Source organism: Lutra lutra, chromosome 4 (genome assembly GCF_902655055.1).
Source record: "Lutra lutra chromosome 4, mLutLut1.2, whole genome shotgun sequence".
Taxonomy (NCBI): Eukaryota; Metazoa; Chordata; class Mammalia; order Carnivora; family Mustelidae; genus Lutra; species Lutra lutra.
Genome location: NC_062281.1, coordinates 87870237 through 87875830, shown reverse-complemented (window position 1 = coordinate 87875830; position 5594 = coordinate 87870237). Strand labels below are relative to the sequence as shown.

Genomic DNA, 5594 nt, shown 5'->3' with positions numbered 1-5594 from the left:
GTAACAGAATGGCCCTGACTCTTCCCTTTAAAATCTTTAAAAACAACAAAAGCAACAACAACAACAACAACAAAACCCGTGTAGATATTGCCAGCTGCTTTCATGCGCTCTGCAGCCCTCACTTCCTCCCCATATCTCCAACCAGCTGGTTCACCCTGTCTTTGCCTGCTGCTCCCTTGTCTTGTGCCACTTAGAGGTCTCCTCCCTTAAGTCGTCTGCCCCCTTGTGGAGTCCGGGGTAACTGCCAGGGCCAGAGGCTGAAGGCACAGGCCCTGAATCCCTGACTCCAGCTGGGAGGTCAGAAACCAGGCTCTAACTCAGTACCTGCTGGGACTCTAGGATGTGGCACCTCACCAGGTAGTGTTTGCCTGGGGCCCCAGAATCCACTAATGGAGACTATCCCCTTTTTTCTTTCTTTCTTTCCTTTTTTTTTTTTTTTTTTTTTTTAGGTAAAATTACATACAAGAATTTCACCCATTGTAAAAGTATCCTACAATGACAGAGGTGTTCAGCTAGGGCTTCCTTCACCTCCCCACACCTCCTCCAGCCCCTCTGCAGACAATTTTCGCTCCCTCCTCCAGCCCCAAGCAATGCTGATCTTCTTCCCGTCTCTATACATGGTGCCTTTCTGGACATTGTACATAAACCGAATGAGACAGTATATAGTCCTTGGTGACTGGTTTCTTTCACTTAGCATGCTTTTCCGGGTCCTCCATGCTGTAGCTTCAATCAGATTTCTCTCCTGTTGTTGCTGAGTAGAATTCCATGGTACAGATGGGCTACCTTTTGTTCATTCACCAGTTAGTGGCCCTTTGTATTGCTGTCTGTTTTTCCTATTGTGAGTCATGCTGCCCCAAAGGTTTCTGAACCAGGCTTGAGTGAACGGATGTTCTTATTATTCTCAGATAGATGTCTGGTTGTGGAATTCCTGGGTCCTATGGGAAGCTCATGCTGAACTCTTAAGAACTCTCAAAGTGGCTTCCAATGTAACTCTTTCATATTTGTTCCTCCTAGCAATCTAGGAGGGTCCACTTTCTCCATGTTCTCAGCAACACTTGGTATTGTCTTTTGATCAGAATCGCACTTGTTGGTGTAAAATGGTCCCTGGTTTTACATGCTCTGCCCTGCAGACTAGTAACATTGATGACCTTTGTCTGTGCCTATGAACCATGTATGTGTTCTTCTTTGGTAACATGTGTATCCGAGTCCTAGACTGGCTTTTTAGTAACAGCGTGTTCCTTCTGCCCATTCAGTGAGTTCAAAGTACTCTTATGTCTTGTGAATGGGAGTCCTCATTGGGTATTTAATCCACAAATATTGTCTCCTTATCAGTGCCTTCTCTGTTCCTTTTCTCAGTGGTAAAGTTTGACGCAAAAAACCATGGTCATCTTATGTTTTTCTCTTACATGTTTTGTTCTTACTGTAGTGACTGAGAACTCTTCACTTAATGCAAAGTCCTGACCATTTTCTCCTGTGTATCTTCTTGAATGGTCATTTCAGCTCATCTACTTAGGTCTGTGAACATTTTAATTTCATGGCTGTGAAAGGGGTGATTTTCAGCCACAAACGTGGGGGTGTTTTGTCCTGACAGAACAGGAGAACCTGGAGGTAACTTGTGTTTCTGAGTTAGTCTCCCCAGGCCCAGAAAAGGGATTTCACCCTCATGTACCTATTAGTTAATGGCTGAGTGCCTTTGGGGAGGGGAGTTCAATGGGACTTGTGGTCATCTAAGGCACTTACTTCTCACTCTCTGAGACTGGGTACAAAGTAGCTCCAGGAACCCAGGGAAGTCCTAGTCAGAGTTGTCTTTAGGAGCACAAACACAGTGAGAGCAGGACAGGACTGCACAGAAAGGATAATAGAGATCCCAGGGGATCTGGGTCAGGTTTTAGAGGTGTTCAATCGGTGGGTGGGAAACAGAACTCACACTCAGCAGGAACTCAGGAAACATGCCCAGAGGGAGTAGAGCAGACTGAAGGCAGTTCCCAGAGTTTGAACTATTTTTGCCAACATGAAAATCATGGTAAGTGCCTGGACATCAAAGGTGACTGGAGGGACACATGGCTCACTGAGTTGTTAGAGCGTGGAAACTCTTCACCTCATGGTAATGAGTTAGAGCCCCATGTTGGTGATGGAGACTAGATAAAATTTTTAAAAATGACAATAAATAAAACGTAAACAGGTGCATGCATCAGGAATCTGGATTTACTCCCCTTAAGGAAAGGATGGAGCAGCTCCCTGGGTTCCTGCAGATCCCCAGCCATTCTGAGCCCTGGAGAAACCTAAATGTTGTGTGACATTTCCCAAGATACCCCCAGAGACCCTACATTTTTAATATTTGTTGGCTTTCCCGTTATGTAGTCAGAGGTCCACGGGAAGACAAAAGTTGGCATGGTAAGTACAGAAATAGAGCAAGAGGCAGAATATTCCCTAGATGTACCACATTACTCTCTGCACTCATTGCAGTCTCACTGGAAATTGGAATGGACAATCGAAATCCCTGGTATTCAACACAGGTTACCCAACTGCTGGTAACCACTGGGACGGTCCCTCTCTGGCATTCTCTCAGGAGGGTGAATCTGATGTGTATGGAACTACTTAAGGAACCATACTTAGAATCTGTGGATTAAAATGGCCGCATTCCCTAGGAATGGTCACATGAGGTATGTAAGCATGGCCATGGGACATCACCCCACACAGTTCCACTTTGTGTGCTGAGCTCACACATCACTGGGAGACTGTATAGGCTTCATGTGGGCCAGAGCGTGTCCTCCTGTGGAAAACTGGTTCCTGCAATTAGTGTTGCTGGGGTCTCAGATGCTTTGCTGGTACCTCACAATTTGACCCTTGAAAATGCTAGTAAAACTTGATACTGGGGACGATTTATGGCTTGGGGGGACTAATTTGACCATACAATCCTTTATGCTATCCCCATATTGGTTGAATGTGGTCTTATGCAAGTCTCTGATGTTTCCTGAAATACTTGCATTGGCCAAAGTTAAAGCAGGATATCTGTGTACAGAATGATTGCAGATCATTGGTTTTCTGGCCCTGAGGGCCAAGTTTCTTGCTGAATTATCTTCCAAAACGATATATTGGTTTTTTGCACGGGTCCATTTGCAACTGAAAAGCCCAAAGACATATTGCCCTGCTACTGTCTGGTCCTTGTCATCAACTCCATGGAAGTTCAGGATGATAACACCTCTCAGTATTGTTTTCAAGATTTTATTTATTTATTTGACAGAGACAAAGAGAAAGAACAGAAGTAGGGGGAGCAACAGAAAGAGAGGAAGAAGAAGGCTCCCCACCAAGCATTGTAGCCAATGTGGGGCTCCATCCCAGGACCTGACCTGAGGGCAGATGCTTAACCCACTGAGCCATAGAGGGTCTCTAACAGCTCTTATTAAATCCCAAACCCCATCTATGATAACTCAGTTTGTCTTTTATGCAATTTCCCATAGTTAGGAAAATAACAGTGATAAGAATAGAGGAAGTACAGTGAGCATTCTTACCTTAAAAAAGTATGTTCATTTTTTGGAAATCTGCCACACCACACATGTGTGAAAATGTTTCCTGCTGTCCTGGCAGAGCCTTAGCTGATTGCAGTTCCCTGAAACCAAATCATCAGGAAAACACCTCCCAGGAAACAAGTTGGAGTTTTTATTCCTTGCAACCAAAAAGCACACACCCCATGGTCTCAGGAAGAGGGTATTAGCAAAAACCTATTGTAGTTGGGAAATGTCCTTCACAGTGTCCTTCATGTTACAAGTGCAAGGGAACATCACCTGAAGGTGAGGAACACATTTTTACTGTGGTTCTTGATTTCTTTGTTTTGCTTTTTTTTTTTTAATCAACATGACCAAATTTTATTTGGAATGAGAATTAAAAGGACATTTGACAGTTGAGGAATGTATGTTTATTCTGATCCAGTTGTATAACTAATCTAGGTCAAAATACCAAGGAAATTTTACATTATTTCATCAAGCAGCAATATAATTAAAAGGGCTTAAAACCATGCATTCATTAAGTAACTGGGAGGACTAAAGTGCATCTTAACAGAAAAAACACTGTGAGAATGATGAGGGAGCAGCAGGCTGACTGAGGACAAAGCAAAAGCTGGCACCTTGCACTCCCTCTCCACCTGCTCCCCTCTGTAATATGTATAACATTCCTCAGGCACCCCTGACCGCCATAAAGGAGAAACAAATAGTTAACTTGCAGAGATCACAATCCTTCAAAAACAGGAATCTCCCAACTATCTTGATGTTAATGGCTTGCTAAAAGACAACAGTGGTCTCCCCTCACGTTGTAGGCCCCCTTTAGCACATGAAAACTCCGTTGAAACCTTCCTTTCCCTCACCTTCCCCCAATGGCAGGGTACATAACCTGACATCCCTCACAACCCTGGGCAGCAGTTCTTCCTGCCCATGGGTCCTGTCCCCGTGCTTTAATAAACCACCATTTTGCACCAAAGATGTCTCAAGAATTCTTTCTTGGTCATCGGCTCTGGACCTCTGCCCACCAAACCTCACCTAGGTTCTAGAACTTCATCAAGAATACAAAGAAAAGAGCATTCTGTCATTTAATAATGGCTACCAGGGAAGGAGCACGAAGGCAGTCCTCCCCATCACAAGTCAGGCAGTTGAGTTTTCATTTGGGGAAATCGCAAGAGTCAGCAGGACTGCAGTGCAATGGTCAAGCCTCATCCTGGGAAAACCACCTACTTGATAGTGGCATTTTCCCTGCTAAGTAAATATGACTCCCTCCTCCTCCACTCAACCAGCCTCACCGGGTATCCACCGCACACATACACTCACTGGCCAACCCAACCCCCCAAATCCTTGGCACCCACTCCTGTCCCAAGCATCCTCACCTTTCACAGGAGTCTTCCTAATACAATGGAAGCAACAGCACTGCTATACCCTCTCCCAGGAATTCTCTGGCCCAGAACCGCCCCGCAAAGGCGCCTGTTTGACATCAGACACACCCCGCCCATGACATCACAGGCAAACATACTCAAGCACTCACGCACACATGCACGCATGCACACAGAGCACTCAGCACAGGGAAGGCTGTCCCAGCCTGAGAGGAACATGAGAGAGGACTTTCTAGAAGATAGAGAAGCACAGATCCATCTCTCTCTCTCTCTCTCCCTCCCTCTCCTTAGATCCTGCTTTGAGGACACAAAGTGCAATGGCTGCACTTGTGGAGCTCAGCTTCCTAAGCAGTCCCCCACGCACCCCCCAGGCCTGGACACTCCGGGGTGGGGGCGGGGAACCCAAAGTCATCAGCTTCTGGGACAGCTCTTGGCTGACACCTGCCAGCAACATCCCAGGCCCTGCCAGGACCAGCTTCTTCACCAGGTGGCTCCTAGGGTAGAGCCGGGGCGCCCCCTCGTGGCCACAAGGAAGAGAGTGCCCAAGGATCCTGCTGCTGAGGGCAGGGCCAAAGGAAACCATCCCTTCTGCTCCCATAGTCTCTGCTCTGAGTTCAAGGCAGGGTTCCAGGTGCCCTGTTCTGTCACCGCCTTCCCTCAGTCCAGTGCGGGGCATTTTCCCCTCGAATGAGATTTCTGCATGAAAGTCGGCCTGTGG

General features: G+C 46.3%; 1 non-coding gene across 1 annotated transcript; it reads right to left on the bottom strand.

Annotated features, from left to right (window-relative positions):
* Positions 1-4597: 4597 nt before the first annotated feature.
* LOC125099342 (U1 spliceosomal RNA) lies at positions 4598-4757 on the bottom strand. The gene has a single exon (XR_007127119.1). It is a non-coding gene; the product is annotated as a U1 spliceosomal RNA (small nuclear RNA).
* Between the last annotated feature and the right edge of the window lie 837 nt (positions 4758-5594).